This window comes from Pteronotus mesoamericanus, unplaced genomic scaffold, assembly GCF_021234165.1.
Source record: "Pteronotus mesoamericanus isolate MK-2021 breed Mesoamerican mustached bat unplaced genomic scaffold, CSHL_Meso_final contig_37, whole genome shotgun sequence".
In the NCBI taxonomy this organism is placed as follows: Eukaryota; Metazoa; Chordata; class Mammalia; order Chiroptera; family Mormoopidae; genus Pteronotus; species Pteronotus mesoamericanus.
Window position 1 is genome coordinate 1,335,678 of NW_026555144.1, and position 21,299 is coordinate 1,356,976.

General features: G+C 37.1%; 1 protein-coding gene and 1 non-coding gene across 2 annotated transcripts in view; one reads left to right on the forward strand and one right to left on the reverse strand.

Moving 5' to 3' along the window:
- IL1RAPL2 (interleukin 1 receptor accessory protein like 2) overlaps window positions 1-21,299 on the forward strand; it is a 744,540-nt gene that overhangs the window by 341,005 nt on the left and 382,236 nt on the right. The window lies entirely within an intron of this gene.
- On the reverse strand, window positions 5,305-5,411 carry LOC129073261 (U6 spliceosomal RNA). The gene has a single exon (XR_008529424.1). It is a non-coding gene; the product is annotated as a U6 spliceosomal RNA (small nuclear RNA).

The following is a 21,299-nucleotide window of genomic DNA, read 5'->3' on the forward strand; positions in this document are numbered from 1 at the left end:
ATACGAGATTAATAATTTCTGGACATATGCTGGACAACATAATACCTATAGCTAAAAATATAGTATGATGAAATGTAAAATACATTTAAACGATAGATCTCATGTTGTATTCTCACCACAAGAAGAAAACAAAATACAAAAGAACATTGGGGATTCTTGGAGGTGATGGATATATTTAGTACCTTGATTGTGGTTGTGGTATCATGAGTGTATGTCATATGTCCAAGCTTGTCAAGATGTATATATCATCCATCGTCAAGGTTGTGGAGAAAAGGGAATGCTAGTACACTATTGGGAGTGCAGACTGGTGCAGCCACTGTAGAAAACAGTTTGGAATTTCCTCAAAAAGCTAAAAATGGAACTGCCTTTTGACCCAGAGATTCCACTGCTGGGATTATACCCTAAGAATCCCAAAATGCCAATTCAAAAGAACCTGTGCATGCCACTGTTCATAGCGGCACAATTTACCATAGCCAGGTGCTAGAAGTAACCTAAGTGCCAATCAGTAAATGAGTGGATCAAAAAACTATGGTACATTTACACAATGTACTACTACACAGCAGATAGAAAGAAAGAGCTACTACCTTTGCACAGCATGGATGGAACTGGCGAGTATTTTGCTAAGTGAAATAAGCCAGACAGTGAAAAACAAATACCATATGATCTCACCTATAAGTTGAACCTAATAAGCAAAGCAAGCAGGCAAGGAAAATATGACCGGCAACATTGAAAGAAAGAAGAAACAGATGGGGACAGGAGGGAGGGAGGCGGGTAGCAGGGATGGGGAGAGGAAGAGTCATATCAAGGAACAGGTATAAAGGAAACATGGATGAAGCCAAGGTGGGGAAGGATTGAAGCAGAGAGGTGGGGGTGGATGGGGCAGGGGAATGTGGTTGCAGGTAAGTGGAGACAGATGTACGTGAAAAATTTAAAAATAAATAAATTTTTAAAAGATGTATATATCAAATGTCAGCAATATTTTTGTATAAAATTATACCTTAATAAAGCTAAAATATAATGAATAAATTAAATATAATTGGTGACTTTATGTGACTTTTTAAAAAGATTTTATTTGTTTATTTTTTTAAAAGAGGGAAAGGGAGGGAGAAAGAAAGGAAGAGAAACATCAATGTGTGGTTGCCTTTCCCATGGCCTCTGCTAGGAACCTGGCCCACAACCAGGCATGTGCCCTAGACTGAGAATTGAACCAATGACCCTTTGGTTTGCAGGCCAGTGCTCAATCCACTGAGCCACACCAGCCAGGGCATTATGTGATTAAGTTTTATGACAGCTTCTTACAGCAGCAGCAAACTATTTGGGTTGGACAAAAAGTTTGTTTTTTTCCATAAGATGGTTCTGTAGCACTTAGTTCTCTCTAACTTCATTTGAAACAATTTTTTTTAGATGTTATTGTGACAGCTGTCGTATCAGTATGCATTTTTTTAAAAATCTTATATTGCCCTGGTTGGTTTGGCTCAGTGGATTGAGTGCTGGACCTGCGAAACCAAGAGTGACTGGTTCGAATCCCAGTCAGGACCCATTCCTGAGTTGTGGGCTAGGTCCCCAGTAAGGGGCATGCAAGAGGCAAACACACACTGATGTTTCTTCCCATCTCTTTCTCCCTCCATTCCGCTCTGTCTAAAAATAAATAAATAAAATATTTTAAAAGAAGCTTGTCAATATTGGTGAATTTTTGTGTAACCATTTTAATATTTATTCCCAAGCATTTCTTTCTTTCTTTCTTTATTTTTAAATACATTTGTCTCTGCCTCCCCCCACTACGTTCCCTTGCCCCCGCCTTCCCTCCCTCAGCTCTTCCAGTTTGGTTTTGAACATGAGACCTTGCTATATGTTCCTTGACTTTCCCCTTCCCTTCCCTTTCCCTACCCGCCCCTCCCTCCTTCCCTCTTGTCTCTGTTGATTTCTTTTCCTTTCAGTGTTGCTGGTCATATTTTACTTGCATCTTTGTATTGTTGGTTAGGATCCGCTTATAGGTGAGATCATATGGTATTTGTCTTTCGCCCCCTAGTTTATTTTGCTCAGCATAATGCTCTCCAGTTCCATCCATGCTGTCGCGAAGATCAGTAGTTCTTTTTATCTTTCTGCTGCATAGTATCCCATTGTGTATATGTACCATCACGTTTTGATCCAATCATATACTGATGGGCATTTAGGTTGCTTCCAACACTTGGCTATTGTCAATTGTGCTGCTATGAACATTGGGGTGCATAGGTTCTTTTGTATTGGCCTTTTGGTGTTCTTAGGGTATAGCAGGGGAATCACTGGATCAAAAGGCAGTTCCATTTTCAGCTTTTGGAGGAAATTCAACACTGCTTTCCACAGTGGCTGAACCAGTCTGCATTCCCACCAACAGTGTGCTAGGGTTCCCTTTTCTCCACAGCCTCGCCAGAACCTGTTGTTTGTGGATCTGTTTATGATGGCCATTCTGACCGGAGTGAGGTGGTACCTCATGGTGGTTTTGATCTGCAGTTCTCTGATGGCTAGTGATGCTGAGCATCCTTTCAAATGTCTCTGGGCCCTCTGTATCTTCTCCTTGGAAAAGCGTCTGCCCAGATCCTTTGCCCATTTTTTGATTGGATCGTTTGTCTTCTTGGAGTGGAGTCGAGTGAATTCTTTATATATATTGGAGATCAAACCTCTATCTGATGTATCATGAGCGAATATATTTTCCCATATGGTTGGCTCCCTTTTCATTTTGCTGATGTTTTATTTTGCCGTGCAGTAGCTTCTTATTTTGATGAGGTCCCACTTGTTTCTTCTTTCCTTTATGTCCCTTGCTTTAGGAGACATATCAGTGAACAAATTGCTGCGTGGGATATCTGAGAGTTTCCTGCCAATGTTCTCCTCTAGGACGTTGATGGTGTTGCGACTTATATTTAAGTCTTTTTTCCATCTTGAGTTTATTTTTGTGTATGGTGTCAGCTGATGATCCAATTTCAATTTTTTGCATGTAGCCGTCCAGCTATCCCAACACCATTTATTGAAGAGGCTATTATTGCTCCATTTTATGCTTCTGCCCCCTTTGTCAAATATTAGATGCCCATAGAGACCTGGGCTTATTTCTGGGCTTTCTATTCTGTTCCACTGGTCTATGGGTCTGTTCTTGTGCCAGTACCAGATTGTTTTGAGTATAGTGACTTTGTAGTAGAGTTTGATGTCCGGTATTGTGATCCCTCCTACTTTGAGTTTCTATCTCAAAATTGCTGCGGCTATTCGGGGTCGTTTATGGTTCCATATAAATTTTTGAAATGTCTGTTCTATTTCTGTGAAATAAGTCATTGGTATCTTAATAGGGATTGGGTTGAATCGATAAATCACTTTGGGTAGTATGGACATTTTGAGGATATTAATTCTTCCAATCCATGATAACGGTATATGCTTCCACTTGTTTGTGTCTTCCTTAATTTCTTTTTGCAAAGTTGTATAGTTTTCTGCATACAGGTCTTTTATGTCTTTGGTTAAATTTATCCCTAGGTACTTTATTTTTGTTCTTGCTATATCGAATGGTATTTCTTCCTCTGATTTCTTCTTCTTCTATTGCATTGCTGGTGTACAAAAACGTCTTTGATTTCTGAATGTTGACTTTGTATCCTGCTGTTTTGCCAAATTCACTTATTAGGTTGAGGAGTTTTTTGGTAGAGTCTACAGGGTTCTCTATGTACACTATCATGTCATCTGCAAACAATGTTAGTTTTACCTCCTCCTTTCCTATTTGGATGCCTTTTATCTCTTTCTCTTGTCTGACCGCTGTGGCTAGGACTTCCAATACAATGTTGAAGAGAAGCGGTGAAAGCAGACATCCTTGGTGTGTTCCCGATATTAGTGGGAAAGCTTTCAGTTTTTGCCCGTTGAGTATGATATTGGCTGTAGGTTTTTCATATATGACCTTTATTATGTTGAGGAATGCCCCATTTATTCCCATTATGCTGAGTGTTTTGATCATAAATGGGTGCTGTACCTTATCAAATGCTATTTCTGCATCTATCGAGATGAACATGTGGTTTTTGTCTTTCCTTTTATGTATGTGATGTATCACGTTTACTGATTTGCATATATTGAACCGTCCCTGCATCTCTGGGATGAATCCCACTTGATCGTGGTGGATAATCTTTTTAATGTATTGCTGGATGCAGTTTGCCAGTATTTTGATGAGGATTTTAGCATCTCTGTTCATCAGCAAAATTGGCCTGTAGTTTTCTTTCTTTGTAGGGTCTTTATCTGGTTTTGGGATCAGGGTGATGCTGGCCTCATAGAAAGAGTCTGGGAGTCTTTCCTCCTTTGGATGTTTTGGAATAATCTGAGAAGGACAGGGGTTAGCTCTTCCTTAAATGTTTTGTAAAATTCTGTGAAACCGTCTGGACCTGGGCTTTTGTGTACTGGGAGTTTCGTGATGACTGCTTCAATTTCCCCAGCTGTTATCAGTCTGTTCCAGCTTTCTGTTTCTTCCTCCTTCAGTGTTGCAAGATTATACTTTTCTAAAATTTGTCCATTTCATCAAGATTTTCAAATTTCTTGGTATATAATTGTTCATAATAGTTTCTGATCATCATTTGTATTTCTATGGTATCAGTTGTTATTTCTCCTCTTTCATTTCTGATATTATTAATTTGGGTCCTCTCCCTGCTATTCTTGATGAGTCTTCTTAAAGGCTTGTCAATTTTATTTATCTTTTCAAAGAACCAGCTTCTGGATTGGTTGATCCTCTGATTTGTTCTTTTTGTTTCTATGTCATTCAGTTCTGCTCTAATCTTGACTATTTCCTTCCTTCTACTTTCTCTGGGATTTATTTGCTGTTGTTTTTCCAGTTCTTGAAGTTGTAGTGTTAGGTCTTTAATTTGAAATGTTTCTATCTTTTTTAGGTAAGCCTGTATTGCTATGAACTTCCCTCCCAAGTCTGCCTTTGCTGCGTCCCATAGGTTTTGGACTGTTGTCTGTTCGTTTTCATTTGTTACCAGAAATTTTTTGATTTCTTCTCTTATCTCATTATTGACCCATTCATTGTTTAATAGTGTAGTGTTCAGTCTCCATGAGTTTGCAAGTTTTTGAAGTTTCTCTTTGAGGTTGATTTGGAGTTTCAAGGCCTTGTGGTCTGAGAAAAAGTTTGGTATTATTTCAATTTTCCGGAATTTGCTGAGGCTTGCTTTGTGTCCTATCATGTGGTCTATCTTTGAAAAGCTGCCATGAGCATTTGAAAAGAATGTGTATTTTTCTTCTTAGGGATGTAAGGTTCTATATATGTCAGTTAAGTCTCTTTGATTCAGTGTGTCCTTCAGCGCCACAATAAAAAATATGGAACGCTTCATGAATTTGCGTGTCATCCTTGCGCAGGGGCCATGCTAATCTTCTCTGTATCATTTCAATTTTAGTATATGTGCTGCCGAAGTGAGCCCATGATGATTTTATATTCATATACATTGTGAAAGAATTCTTCACATTGAGTTATTAACACATTCATCAACTCACATATTTAACTTTTTTCTTTTTATTTGTTTCTAGGTGGCAATATTTAAGTTCTATATTCTTAGCAAATTGCAATTATATAATATTATCAAGTATACATTAGATCCTCATATTTTATATATCTCATACCTTAAAATTTTACTCTTTCACCAAACGCTCCCTATTTCCTTGAACCCCTCGCTAGCAATAGCATGATTTTCTAGCCTCTGTATCTAAGAGTTTAAATTTTATTACAGGTTTCAAATACATGTATACCATCCATTATTTGTATTTTTCTTTCTTTTTTAATAATTTTATTTTTTTATTGCTCAAATACATCGGTGTCCACCTTCTTGTCCCCCTCCCCCACCTCCCTCCCTCAGTTGTTCTCCTCTTTGGCTCTGTCCATGGGTCCTTTATACATGTTCCTTGACTTGACCCTTCCCTTTCCCCATCCCCCACTGTCTCCTTCCCTCCTGATCCTGTTGCTTTCTTTTTTCTTTCAATGTTGCTGGTTATATTTTACTTACTTGCTTGTTTTGTTGGTTAGGTTCCACTTATAAATGAGATCATATAGTATTTGTCCTTTTCCCCTAGCTTAGTTAACTTACCATAATGCTCTCTAGTTCCATCCGTGCTGTTGCAAGGTGCAGTAGTTCTTTCTTTCTTTCTGCTGCATAGTATTCCATTGTGTAAATGTACCATAGTGTTTTGATCCACTCACTTACTGATGGGCATTTAGGTTGCTTCCAACACTTGGCTATTGTAAATTGTGCTTCTATGAACATTGGGGTGCATAGATTCTTTGAATTGGCATTTTGGGATTCTTAAGGTATAATCTGAGCAGTGGAATCTCTGGGTCAAAAGGCAGTTCCATTTTTAGCTTTGTGAGGAAATTCCATACTGTTTCCCACAGTTGACTGCACTAGTCGGCATTCCCACCAACAGTGTTCTAGGGTTTTCTTTTCTCCATAGCCTCACGAGCACCCAGTGTTTATTGATCTGTTTATGATGGCTATTCTGACTGATGTGAAATGGTATCTCATTGTGGTTTTAATTTGCATTTCTCTGATGGCTAGTGATGCTGAGCATCCTTTCAAAAGTCTCTGGGCCCTCTCAATCTCTTCCTTGGGGAAGTGTCTGTCCAAATCCTTTTCCAATTTTTTAATTGGATCGTTTGTCTTCTTGGGGTGGAGTCATGTGAGTTCCTTATATATTTTGGAGATCAAACCTCTATCTGATGTACCATTGGCAAATATATTTTCCCATACGGTTGGCTCCCTTTTCATTTTGCTGATGTTTTCTTTAGCCATGCAGAAGCTTCTTATTTTGAAGAGGTCCCTGTGTTTATTCTTTCCTTTATGTCCCTTGCTTTAGGGAATATATCAGTGAAGATATCGCTGCGTGAGATATCTGATTTTCCTGCCTATTTTCTCCTCTAGGACTTTAATGGTGTTGCAACTTATATTTAAATATTTTATCCATCTTTAGTTTATGTTTGTTTATGGTGTCAGTCTGTGATCAAATTTCAATTTTTTTCCATGTAGCTGTCCAGCTCTCCCAACACCATTTGTTGAAGAGGCTATTTTTACTCATCAAAATGTCCATATGACCCAAAGCAATTTATAAATTCAACATAATCCCTATAAAAATACCAATGACATATTTCACACACATAAAACAGACATTTCAAAAATTTATATGGAGCCATAAGGAACCCCAAATAGCCACAGCAATTTTGAGAAAGAAAAACAAGGCAGGAGTGGTCACAATACTGGACATAAAACTATATTACAAGGCCACTGTAATCTAAACAGTCTGGTACTGGCACAAGAACAGACACCTAGATCAGTGGATCAGAATAGAAATCCCAGAAATAAACACATGTCTCCATGGTCAATATTTTACAGAGGGGGCAAAAGCCTAAATTAGAGTAAAAATATTTGTTTTTCTGATCGCCTTTTTCACTTTGCATATACTCTCTAGGTTAATCTAGGTTGTCACAAATGACACGATTTACTTATTTTTTTTAAAGCTGAAAATATTTCAGGATGTTGTGGGACAGAAGTTGGAGTCCTGCTGCCCGCCACCACCCCCTAGGCAAAATTCTGGAAGCAAAGTTTTGGTGATAAAGGAAAGGACCCTTTAATCAAAAGCTTCACCATTTTGGAATAACATCTTTCCAGATGCATTAGTTACTTAAACATATCAGTTAAGGCTGCACTCTAATTATTTAGTTACAGCTTTAATCACTTAAATCTATAAACTAAGACTAAACTCACACCTGAGTTTTATCATTCTCTCTGTTAGTTTGAATTATCTTCTATAGGGTTAGATTACATACTAAAACAACATAAGATTCAAAAGCTACACAACTTTGGAAGAATGACTGGATTCTGCATCTGTGGTCATCCCCTAGCCTCTTCCACAACATGCAAAGAAGAATAACCCTGCCGCCCTCTGCCAGACCAGCCTGATCCTAGGCTGTGCCGAGTTTCTTCCCATCCAAAATACCATCTGTTAGTTAATATAGGCAGGCAGCTGCAGCAAGATCACCCAGGCATCCCAGAGGAAGAATAGAGCCTCAGAGCCAGAAAGATCCCATATCTGCCCATCTGAGTGCCCTTCTATTATTTCAAATCTTCTTGCCCATAATTCCATGTGCTCTGGAGGCATACAGCTTCTCAGCCGATTCCATCCTAGACTGTTTATCATTGCTTCAGGGAACCTCCTCCTACACCCCTCCTCACTTCTTCCCAGTGTACTGATCAGATTTCTCTGTATCGAGCATATATATCCCATTTTCTTTATTCACTTATTGATCCGCACTTAGGTTGTTTCTGTACATTGGCTAATGTAAGTATGCTACTATGAACATTGGAGTACAGATATTTCATTTCATGATGTCTACCCAAAAGTGAAATTATTAGAGTATATGGTAGTTTTATTTTTAATTTCTTGATGAACCTTCATATTGTTTTTCATAGTGGCTGTACATTACCATCAACAGTGCAGATGGGTTTGCTTTTCTCCACATCCTTGACAGCATTTGTTATCTCTTGTTTTCTTGATAATAGCCATCTGAACAGGTGTGAGGTAATATCTCATAGTGCTTTTGTGTTTCCCTGATGGTTAGTGATGTTCAGCACCTTTTCATGGACTTGTCATCTATATTGATGTCTTTTTTGGAATGTTTATTCAGTTTTTTTGCCCAATTTTTAATTGGGTTATTTTTAGTTGTTATTGAGTCCTATGAGTTTCTTGTATTTGTTTTATATTAATCTCTTATTGGTTATTTGGTTTGCAAATATTTTCTCCAATCCCATAAGGTACTTTTTAATTTTCTTGATGGATAGTAATATCTCATTGAATATGAGGTTTGGAAATATTTCCTTCCATTTCATTGTGTATCTTTTTATTTTTGTTGATGGTTTCCTTTGCTGTGCAGAAACATTTTAGTTTGATGTAGTACTACTTTATTATTTTTGTTTATGTTGTCTTTGCTTTTGGTGTCAAATTCAAAAAAAAAATCATCGACAAGACCCTGTTTTCTTTTAGGAGTTTTACCACATTAGGTTTTATGTTAAAGTATTTAATCTCTTTTGAGTTGATTTTTGTGTCTGGTGTAAGACAGGGTTCCAGTTCCATTCATTTGCATGTGAATCTAGAGTTTTTCCAACATTATTTATTGAAGAGACTATTCTTTCCTTATTATATATTCTTGTCTTCTGTATTGTAAATTAATTAACCATATATGCATGGGTTTATTTATGAGTTCTCTATTCTGTTCCATTAATCTATGTGTCTGTTTTTATACCAATGTCATACTGTTTTGATTACTATAGATTTGTAATACAAGTTGAAAGTAAAGAAGTGTGATGATGTCTCCTTTGTTCTCCTTTCTCAAGATTGCTTTGATTCTTTGCAGTATTTTGTGGCTCATTACCAATTTTTAAATTGTTTTATTTCTGTGAAAAATGACCTTGGAATTTTGGTAAGGATTGCATTGGATTTGTAATATGGATATTTTAACATTTTTAATTCTTCTAATCCATGAGCACAAAATATCTTTTTTTTAAAAAAAATATTGTATCTATTCATTTTCAGAGGGGAAGAGAGGGCGAAAGAGAGGGAAACATCAATGTATGGTTGCCTCTTGAGCACCCCTTACTGGGGACCTTGCCCATAACCCAGGCATATGCCCTGACTGGGAATAGAACTAGTGACCCTCTGGTTTTCACCAGCATTCAATCCACTGAGCAACACCAACCAGGGCAAAATATCTTTCTTTTTATTAGTGTCTTTTTCAGTTTACTATATCAATGTCTTATAGTTTTCAGTGTATAGATCTTTTACCTCTTAGGTTAAATTTATTCCTAAATATTTTCCTCTATTTGATGCTATTGTAAATGGGATCTGTTTCTTCTTTCTGATATTTTGTCACTAGTAGATAATAACACGTGTTTCTCCGTATTAATTTTGTATCCTGAAATTTTACTAAACTAGTTTATTCTAATAGTTTTTTAGTGAAGATTTTAGGGTTTTCTACATATAACAACATACCATGTTTAAATAGAGACAATTTTGCTTTCTCCTTTCCAATTAGTATTTTTTTAATTTTTCCTGATTTCTCTGGCTAGCACCTCTAAATACTGTGTTGAATACAAATGGCAAAAGTAGTCATCCTTGTCTTCTTCCTGCCATTAAAGGAAACACTTTTAGGTTTTCACCATTTAGTATGTTAGCTGTGGATTTGCAATATATGACTTTTATTATGTTGAAGTGCATTCCCTCTGTACCCTGTCTTTTAATATATATTTTATTGATTATGCTATTACAATTGTCCCATTATTTCCCTCCCCTTTTTGCCTTCCATCCTATACCAACCCAACTCCCAACATTCTCCCAGACTTAGTTCATGTACGTGGGCTGTACATATAAGTTCTTTGGCCTCTCCATTTTCCATACTATTCTTAACCTCCCTCTGTCTATTTTGTACCTACTATTTATGCTACTTATTCCCATATCTTTTCTGCTATTTTTCCCCCCTGCCCTCTGTTTTACTGTTCATAGTTTTTTTATCTCTTTTTTTCTTATATAAGTCCCTTTAACATTTCATAAAATAAGAGCTTGCAGATGATGAATTCCTTTAACTTGACCTTATCTGAGAATCACTTTATCTGCCTTTCCATTGTAAATGATAGCCTTGCTGGATAGAGTAATCTTGGATGTAGGTTCTTCCTTTTCATGACTGTGAAAACTTCTTGCCAACCCCTTCTTGCCTGTAATGTTTCTTTGGAGGAACCAGCTGATGTTTTATGGGAACTCCTTTGTAGGTAACTGTATCTTTTTCTCTTGCTTCTTTTAAGATTCTCTCCTTATCTTTAATCTTGGGTAATGCAATTATGATGTGCTTTTGTGTGTGCTTCCTTGAATCCAACTTCTTTGGGACTCTCTGAGCTTCCTGGACTTCCTGGAAGTCTATTTCCTTTGCCAGATTGAGGAGGTTCTCCTCCTTTTTTTTTTTTAAATAAATTTTCAATTTCTTGCTCCCCCTCTTCTCTTTCTGGCACCCTTCTGATTCAGATGTTGGATTGTTTAAAGTTGTCCCAGAGGTTCCTAAATCTCTCCTCATTTTTTTTTTTTTAATTCTTGTTTCTTCATTCTGTTCTGGTTGAATGTTTATCTCTTCCTTCTGCTCCCAGTCATTAATTTGAGTCCTGGTTTCCTTCTTTTTAGTGTTGGTTCCCTGTATATTTTTCTTTATATTACTTTGCATAGTCTTCATTTTTTCTCCATTTTGCGACCATACTCAACAAATTCTGTTAGCATCCTGATTACCAGTGTTCTGAACAGTGCATCTGATAGGTTGGCTATCTGTTGATTACTTAGTTCTGTTTTTGGAGCTTTGATCTGTTCTTTCATTTGGGCCCTATTTCTTTGTCTCAGCATACCTATTACTTTGGAAGGGGTGAAGCCTTAGATATTAACCAGGGTGGGGCAACCCAGGTTGCTGAATTGTGATGCTGTAGGAGGGAGGGTGTCTGAGAGGGAACAGTGCTGCTTGCTTGGCTCCCGGCCAGATTTCAGTCACTTCGCTTACTACCCACCAGCAAATTGGGTCCTTCTGGTGCTGATTTTTAGGTGGGAGGGTTTGTGTACATTCTAGGACCCCTTGGATCTCTCCATGGTCTCTCTTTTGAGGCTGGGAGTTTCTCCTGCCACTGCAACCCCCACAGGTTTTTACCTCCAGAGGTTTTGAGGCTTTCTTTTCCTGCACTGGAGCCCTGGATTATGTGGTCTGTCTTACTCCTCAACTATTCCTCCAGTTTATCCACACACAAATGTGGGAACACCCAGACCACAATCCACCGCCTTGCCTTACTTCCTCTCCACCCCGGCTGCCCATCTTTTCCCCTCCTACTGGTCTGAATGAGTGTTTCTTCTTTAGCTCCTTGGTTGTCGGACTTCTATGTTGTTCAATTTTCTGGAAGCTCTGGTTATTTTTTGTTTTTAAGTTGGTTGTTGTCCTTCTTTTCATTGTGCAAGGAGGCAAAGTGTATCTACCTATGTTTCCATCTTAGCCAGAACTGTACCCAGTTTTTTGAGAGTTTTTATCATGAAAACATGTTGAACTTTGTCAAATTCTTTTTCTGCATATTGAGGTGATCATATGTTATATTTATCCTTCATTTTTTTAAAGTGGCATATCTATTTTATTGATTTGCAGATGTTGAACCTTCTTTGTACCCCTGGAATAAATCCTACTTGATCGTATTTTGTTACCTTTTTAATGTATTTCTGAATTTGTTTTGCTAATATATTGTTGAAGATTTTTGCATCTATGTTCATCAGTATATTGACCTGTAATTTTCCTTTTCTTTAGTATCTTTTTTTCTGGTTTTGATATTAGCATAATGCTGGCCTCAAAAGATATATTTGGAAGTAATCACGCATTCAGGATTGACATTAGTTCTTCTTTAAATGTTTGGTAAAATACACCAATGAATCCATATGTTTCTAGATTTTTTGTTTTTGTTGTTATTGTTGTTGACACTTTATGGTTTCTTATTGGTATCAGGTGACTGTTCAGACATAGATCATTACTCTTTCATTACTACCATTCTAACAGAGCTGTCTCTCTGATTCCACAAGGCCATATTTTCCATGTGTTTTCCTACAGGTAAGAAGTTTTTATCTGTATATTTTGGAAACATGGAGGCCAATGTTGCACTTCAACTGTGGCATTTCTTTCTTACTCTCTTCAAACCCATTGAAGTATTAACAACCATATTTTCTGAACAAAAAAATTAGAATGCATCATCTAGCATTATTTTTCATGATTTGTAAATTTATTTATGTAGAAAGTTTTACAAGGTTTGAAAATAAAATCACACTTGGTTATGTATTTAATGTATCACATTTGTTGACTAGAATAAAATCTATTAGATGAGAACAATTTCAAAAAAATGCAAGTATTGAGAATCATCTTTCAAATTAGGGTCAGACAATACCCACAAACAAAGCAGTGGGGAAATTTTTAGCAATTTTGATTTTTTTTTATTTATACTGACTTATAGTTAATAGAAGCATATGAATATATTTTTTAATTTATTTTTTTGTTCAAATACATTTGTCTCCACCTTCCCACCACCACTTTCCCCTGCCCCCTAGTTTTAAAAAACTTTTTATCCAGCCCTATATACATATATAGGGTTTTACTCAAATTACATGATCATACACACACAGTGGAATTCAATAATGTAGTACATATATGATGTGATACAATTATTTTATTCAATTTGTTTTTACAAATCTATTGATTTCTATCAGCTGCAAAACAAAAAAGGGAATTTTCTTGGGCAAATGTCCTCAAAGGGAAGGCATACTAAGGCTGAATATTATCCTTGACTTGAAGTTGTTCACTTTAAAACCTATAACATCTCATTTTTCCTAAACAGTTCTATAAAGTTTCTAAATTATTAAAACTAATTCATTCAGGATCTGATAACTCCATTTACCTTTAGGCTTTGGGTCAGTTGATATACAGGATGAGATGGTATTACCTCTGAGTATACTTCTTGCCGGAAGCACCAATACAGTACTTTTCTCATCCTTTCCCTCATTTCTTTGAAATATTAAACTTCATAATAATTCTAAGTCATTGTTTATGGAATGTTTCTGTTAGTATTTCAAGATTTTCATAAAAATCTGAGAGGGAACAAAGATATCTGACTTTACTGTTGACAGTAACAGATGATTATGGAACTAAGAAGGGCAACAGAAGAGCTGGAAGGCACGTATATAAACTTTAATTTTCTAGTTTTACCCTAGATTGAAACCAGCAATGTTTAAAAGTTCAAGCTAGTTCCATAAAAGCAAATTTATATTCTTTATCAAATCATACAAAATGGTAATAGAATGGGGAAGACTAGTGTTCACTAACTGTAAACCTGTGGGTTGCCAGAAATGATGAGTCACAAATCATCTGGTATTAACAAACATTAGTCTACTCTCAGTGGGTATTTCCTAAGAATTGGTTGACCAGCTCACTTTCCGACTTCAGGATTTGGTCAACTAACCAAAGACTCTCTCACTAGATAACACCTTGAAAAGCTGCCTATTGCAGTTTTTCACTTATTAGCAATGATCATTGGAGCCCTAATGCTTAATTTCTCCAGTACAGGAGAAGCAGTGTGACCCAGTATAATATGGAAGCAGTCGAGGCAACAAAACACTCTTGTTTCCAACCCTGCTGAATCTTCAACAAGCTGTGCTTTAATTTATTCTTTTACTACATGAGAGGAAAGATACCTGCTAGATCACAGTAAAAAAATAAAAAATCTTATATGTGGTGAAAGACTTTGAAACAGATAGTGTAAAAATCCAAAAATGTAGAATTTTGTTAGAAATAAACATTACATTTTAAACTACAAGGTTAAATGTAGCTAAGAAATATGAGCAGGTGTTTCACAGTATATAAGGTAGCCCATGAATCAAAGGTGGGCAACTAAAGGAGGCTTTTGAAGAGAAATCACTGTTGTGCAGTGGATGGGGGTAGCCACAAAAATGAATCAAAAGGTTAATAGAAGTTTTGTTTTATAGTTCTTTATAACCAAATTCCTTAAGGACCAGGTGCACCAGTTAGCCACTGTAAACAAAAGTCTTACTTTCTTTAATTTGTTTAAAACTTTAACTTTTGTCAGCCTCCAGGGCATATCCTGCTAGAAAAAAAAATATATATCAATCAAATCAAGGTTAAGGACCAGGAGTGATGGAAAAGGGACAGTTAGAATAGTAGTGGACATAGTGTTAAGAAGATCTGTGTAAATTGTCCAACATTATGAACATGTCATGAAAAAAAATACTACTACTACTACTAGTACTACTCTTAGGCTATGAACACAGAATACTTTTCTTTAGGGATTTCTATGGATTTCTAGCTATTTCCTCCTTCACCATCCCTGGGAAATCATAGATGTGTTATCAATGATCACCACATCCTTTCAGCCAAAGAGAAAAGCACAGACCAAGGCTTTCCTGAGAAGCCTAGGAGACATAAACCCACACACTTCTTAAATATTTGGTGATCATAAGTCATTCTCACAATCTAATGAAAACTACACAAACTACAGAGAAAATAAGGTTCATACCATGAAAATTATGCATGCAATTTGAAAAAATTCAGAGTGACTTGGATCCCAGTTCAGAAACTACGTTAGCCATCTTCTGTATGTGTGTTTTCCAAATTCTCCACCAAGGACAAAGATCAGTGAGGATATTTGAATATTTTCTTACTTGGACATTTAGGTCATAAAGAAATTTAATGAACTCTCAAGTTAGGGATTAGCAATTTGGAGGGTTACTGGAATGCAATAAATGATAATATTTTGGGAGCTCACTGTGGCCTTCAGTGATCAAGGGACTCTTCAGTGAGTCACAAGGATCTGAACACTGTTTCAAATATTTAAAGCAAGAGAGAGGGAATAGAAGACTTGCTTAGGCTATTTCATAAGACTATCTTGACTGAATAGAGATTCCTGTTAAGAGCTTCCTGGAAAAGAAAATTGGGATCTATGATCTGAGTTCCTTGATATTTTCTTTGTAACTCTGCATCAGGGAAATGGATCTAGCTTATCTGATGAAAATAAATGGGGAATATCATATAAACTTGTAATCATTGTACCTTTATACTTCTGACTCACTTTAGTATATGTGACAAGTGCTTGTATTCAGAGAAAATCTATTCCTAGAGGAGTAAGTTGATTGTCAATAAGATTTAGAAGTTTTTGAGGTGTAAGGAACTGTTTTTGAGTGAAGTTCAAAGCCCACAAATCAGGGGAAGGATTGAGAAATAGGTATAAATAAATAATATGGGCCTCAAATATTTTATTTTGGATATGTGATTCAGTGTCTGGGGATAGCTGTTTCTGATTATTTTTCCTAGCCAGACCATGTTCTCATTGAGTACATACTATTTATTTAGAGAGCAAATAAGCCTGTGCAGCAGATATTTGGCAAGAAGAAATCTCATTCCTCTTGCACTGGGCAGTGGGCAGGGATTTTTCATTTAATCTGTCATTCTGAACTTGCTGCACTGTTTACAAAAGTCACAGCAAGTTATTTTATTCAGAGTTGACTTTTGACAGCATCCCTGGAACACAAGGTAGACTTAGCACATAATTACAAGATGGCTTAACATCTGGAAAATAAGCCAGGGATCATCCAGATGTTGGGTTTTCAGGATGTCAAACTGCAATGGAAGACTCTTAGTGGGCATTTGATACCATGTTATAGTAAATACAGTATCATGAACATAGTAAGCAATAAATGTGAAAGTGAGTAGTGATCTTTTTAAAACAGGCATCTGAAAATTATTCCCACATTCACTGGATGATATTTTAATGTATACTATGTCCTAGGCACATGGCTTGGGATATAGAAATAATACATAGTTCTTTTCTGGAAGGTTCTCAAAGCCATGTAGAAGACATAGACAAATAGATGCGTAATTAGAGTATATAGTGAGTCATGATGTGATATAGATATGCATAGTTCTAAAATATTTCAAAGGAGGGGAAATTCAACTAGATAGAAAAATTGAACAGTAGTACAGGCATAGAGATGTAGTGGTAACAAAGAGGGTGGTAGTAGTAGAACACTTAAAATTGGGCTCCAGGTATCCAGGCCAAGATGGAGGTGTAGGTAGATACATTTTTCCTCCTCAAACAATGAAAAGAAGGACAACAACCAATTTAAAAACAAAACATAACCAGAGCTTCCAGAAAATTGAACTGTATGGAAGTCTGACAACCAAGGAGCTAAAGAAGAAACATTCATCCAGAACATTGGGAGAGGTGGAGATGGGCATCCAAGGCAGAGAGAACACACAGCAAGGCAGTGACTGGAAGACCATGCATGCAAGGTGGTAGCTGGTGGTCTGGGCCATTCCACATGTGCTTGTGAATAAACCAGTAGCAACAGCTGGGGAATGAGAGAGACTGCGCAACCCAGGATTCTAGTGCAGGAAAAGGACGCCTCAAAATCTCTGGCTCTAAAAACTGTGGGGATTGCAGTGGAGAGAGGAACTCTCAGCCTCACAGGACAGTTCATTGGAGAGACCCACAGGTTCTTAGAACATACACAAACCCACACACCTAGGAATCAGCACTGGAAGAGCAAAATTTGCTGGTGTGTAGTGAGGGAAGTGACTGAAATCTGGCCGGGAGCCAAGCAAGTGGCACTGTTCCCTCTCAGACTCTCTCCCTCCTACAGCATCAAAATTCAGCAACCTGGGTTGCTCCACCCTGGTGAATACCTAAGGCTCCACCCCTTCCAAAGTAATAGGTATGCTGAGACAAAGAAATAGGGCCCAAATGAAAGAACAAATCAAAGCTTCAAAATAAAACTAAGTGATTATGGGAGCCAACCTATCAGATGCACAGTTCAAAACACTGGTAATCAGGATGCTAACAGAATTGGTTAAGTATGGTCGCAAAGTGGAGGAAAAAAATGAAGGCTACACAAAGTTAAATAAAGAAAAATTTACAGGGAACGAATAGTGAAAGGAAGGAACTCGGGACTCAAATCAATGATTTGGAGCAGAAGGAAGAGATAAATATTGAAAAAGAACAAAATGAATAAAAAAGAATTTTAAAAAATGAGCACTTGGAAGATGGGAGTGGGTAGAATTGGGGAACGTGGTGGTGGGAAAATGGAGACAAATGTATTTGAACAATAACAAAAAAGTTTTAAAAATTGAGGAGAGGCTTACGAACTGCTGAGACTTAAAACCAAATATCCAAATCAGAGGGGTGCCAGAAGAAGAGAAACACAAAAAAAATTGAAAACTTAATCGAAAAAATAATGAAGGTCAACTTTATGAATCTGTCCAAAGAAAGAGATTTCCAGAACACCCAGGAAGCTCACAGTGTCCCAAAGAAGTTGGACCAAAGGGAGCACACACCAAGGCACATCATAATTACACTACCGAAGATTAAAGATAAGCAGAGAATATTAAAGGCAGCAAGAGAAAACGATAGATAACTACAAAGGAATTCCCATAAGACTATCAGCCAACTTCTCAAAAGAAACCTTGTAGGCAATAAGGGGCTGGCAAGAAGTATTCAAAGTCATGAAGGACAAGGACCTACATTCAAGGTTATTCTATTAAACAAATGTATCATTTAGAATGGAAGAGCAAATAAAGTGCTTCCCAGATAAGGTCAAGTTAAAGGAGTTCATCATTACCAAGCCCATATATGAAATGTTAAACAGATTTATCTAAGAAAAAAGGTGAAGATCAGAAATTATGAACAGTAGAGAATCAAGATGCCAGAGAGAGAGTGGAAGTCACACTGACATCCTCCCAGGACCAACCTGGAAAACAACTAAATTGTAAAGAAATAACCAGGAACAAACAACTGAATAGTGAGAGAGGAGCCTTATAACCTCGGGCAGATAGAAAAACTAGCTTTAGAAAACCCCACCTAGTAAGGAGTGCAGAAAACAATCAAGAAGATGGGCAGGGCACCCACAGACAGCAGCACCAGACAGACTAAAACGGCCAGTTGGATCCCCCTGAGAAGAGTGAGGTCTAAACCAAAAGCAGGGATCTCCAGCCTATAGCACCAGAGCCCAAAAACTACACAGAAAACAGCTAGCTGTGAAAAGCTTCAAGGGTGCACTCTGCCAGAGACAAGTGACTGGAGATGCAAAAATCCATTTAAAGGGCCAACGCATAAATTTTCATTAGTAGCCACTTACCCAGGGATTCAAGAAAGGCAGGGCCAGAGTAGGCTGGAGATGCTGGAGAAGAGACTGGGGAAGGGGTATTTGGGGAGAGAACTGAGAGAGTAGCCAGAGTGACCCAGTTGTGACTCGTCCCCCATACAGCAGCACCCATCTGGCTCAGGCAGAACATGCCCCTGAGCTGCAACAGCATGAGAGGACTCAATAACCCCATCCCCAAGAGGGATTCTGCCCCACCCTATAGTGACTATAAGCCCATCTGCTCAGTGCTGAGTGACTAGATTAACAGATGAAGGAGACAGACACAGACAGTAGTTTCCTGCAAGTCTCTAACAGACTGCCTAAGGTCAGACAAGGTCAACAACTGACATCATCAGAGGCAGCTCCAGAAAGAAAAAAAAAAAACAAACAGTGGTCTCCTATCATAGAACTTCATACCACAAAATCAGGAAATCTAGACAGTTCAATTTCAGAAGTAGAAGCAAAAACGAAAAATCTCACAAATAATGGAAAGACAAAGAAACAACCCCTGGTCGATGGGAAAAGAGGAATTGCAAAAAAGTGATTTAAATGAAACAGAGGCAAGTAAGATATCAGATACTGAGTTCAAAATAATGGGTCTATGGTAGCTCAATGACCTCAGTGTGTTCAAAGAGAACAACAAAAAACTACAGGTAAACTATGAGGAACTTACTAAAAACTATATCAACATGAATAAGACCATAGAAACTATCCATAAGAGACAAGAGGAATTGAAGAATATAATTTTTGAATTGAAAAACACTGTAGAAGGTATCAAAAGCAGGCTAGATGAAGCAGAGGAATAAATCAGTGAGCTGGAGGACAAGGTAGAAAAACAATCTCAGAAAGAGCAAGAAATGGAAAAAAAAGACTCAGAAAGAATGAAGAAACATTTAGGGAAATGCAGGACAACCTAAAACATAATAATATCCATATAATGGGGATACCAAAAGGAGAAGAGGAAGAGCAAGGGATAGGGAACCTTTTTGAAAAAGTAATGATAGAAAACTTCCTTAACTGGAGGAGGGAAAATGTCACATAAATCCATGAAGCACAGAGGGTCCCATTCAAGAGGAACCAAATGAGGCCCATTCCAAGACACATCATCATTAAAGTTCCAAATATCAAAGACAAACAGGGAATTCTAAAGGAAGCAAGGGAAAAAGAGGCAGTAACATATAAGGGAGCCCCAATATTGTTTGCAGCTGACTTCTCAACAGAAACACTACAAGCCAGAAGGGAATTGTATGAAATATTCCAAGGAATGAAAAACAAAAGCCTGCAACCAAGACAGCTCTAATCAGAAAAGCTCTCAATTAAAGCGGAAGATGAAATAAAGAGTTTCCCAGACAAAAGAAGCCTAAAAGAATTCACCTCCACCAAAGCAGCACTGCAAAATATGCTAAAAGGACTGCTTGAAGAAGATAAAAGAGTCTATGAATACACACTTCCTTTCACAATCACTAATACTTGACATTACCAATTCTTTTAAGATGTATTAATCTGACTGTGGCAATGATGTGTTTTTTAATTACTTTATTATTTGTCAAAACTAAACCTGCTTTTGTATATTTTTGTCTATTTCTATTATTTTTAAAAAGCCTTAAATGACTTTTTGGTATTCCTTATCCATTTTTTGATTAAAGGTTTGTTGAATTTTTTTCCCTAAAAAAAAAAGTAAAACAACCCATAAACTATTAACCCTTTCCTAGATTTGTTGCAAATACTTTCTTATTCTATTATTTGTCCTTTTACTTTTTTTATATGTATATATTAATATAGTCTTAAATGTTTAATATGGTCATATTGTTAATATTTTACTTTATAGCTTCTGGGTTGGAATATTTTACTTCAGGATAAGGAAAACATTATTTTTAATTTTCACAAAAAACTTACTGGACTTTACATATTGGTATTTACATTACCTGAATATTTTTTGTATAATATTTGAAATAGAGCTCTATATTTATTTTATTTCAAGTAAAAGTGTTCCACACACCTAATTTGTTGATAAGCCTTATTTTCCCCATTGAATTGAAATATCAATTTATATTACATTGTTTGACATAATATATATACATATACATATATACATATGTATATATACATAATATATTACATTGTTTGACAGATATATGCATTTGTTTCTCAAATGCTCATTTTATGTCAATGACCTATTTATTTGTTTCTGTACTGCTGTCATGTTGTTTTAAATACTGAGACTTTATAATGAATTTAAATTTTTAGGTGCTTGAGGAGGGTCTGGAGATGGAGACATTGTAGAGAGAAGTGAGGGAGGAGCCAGGGGGTTCACCGTGCTGACTCCTTCTCCATTCCACAGTCCTCATCTAGCTCAGGATCACCACAGCCCAAAGAGGCAGCAGCAGGAAAGGAAACAACAGCCCTGTCCTGAGGGCACTCTGGCTCAGACAGGAGTTGCACATGGGCCAGGGTGCTGAGTGCATGGTGGCCTGCAGAGATAGTAGACCCCTGGGAAAAGGAGACACAGAGCTGCCTAGAGATGCATGAGGAGAGACTGCTGTCAGAACCATTGGGGATATAACTAA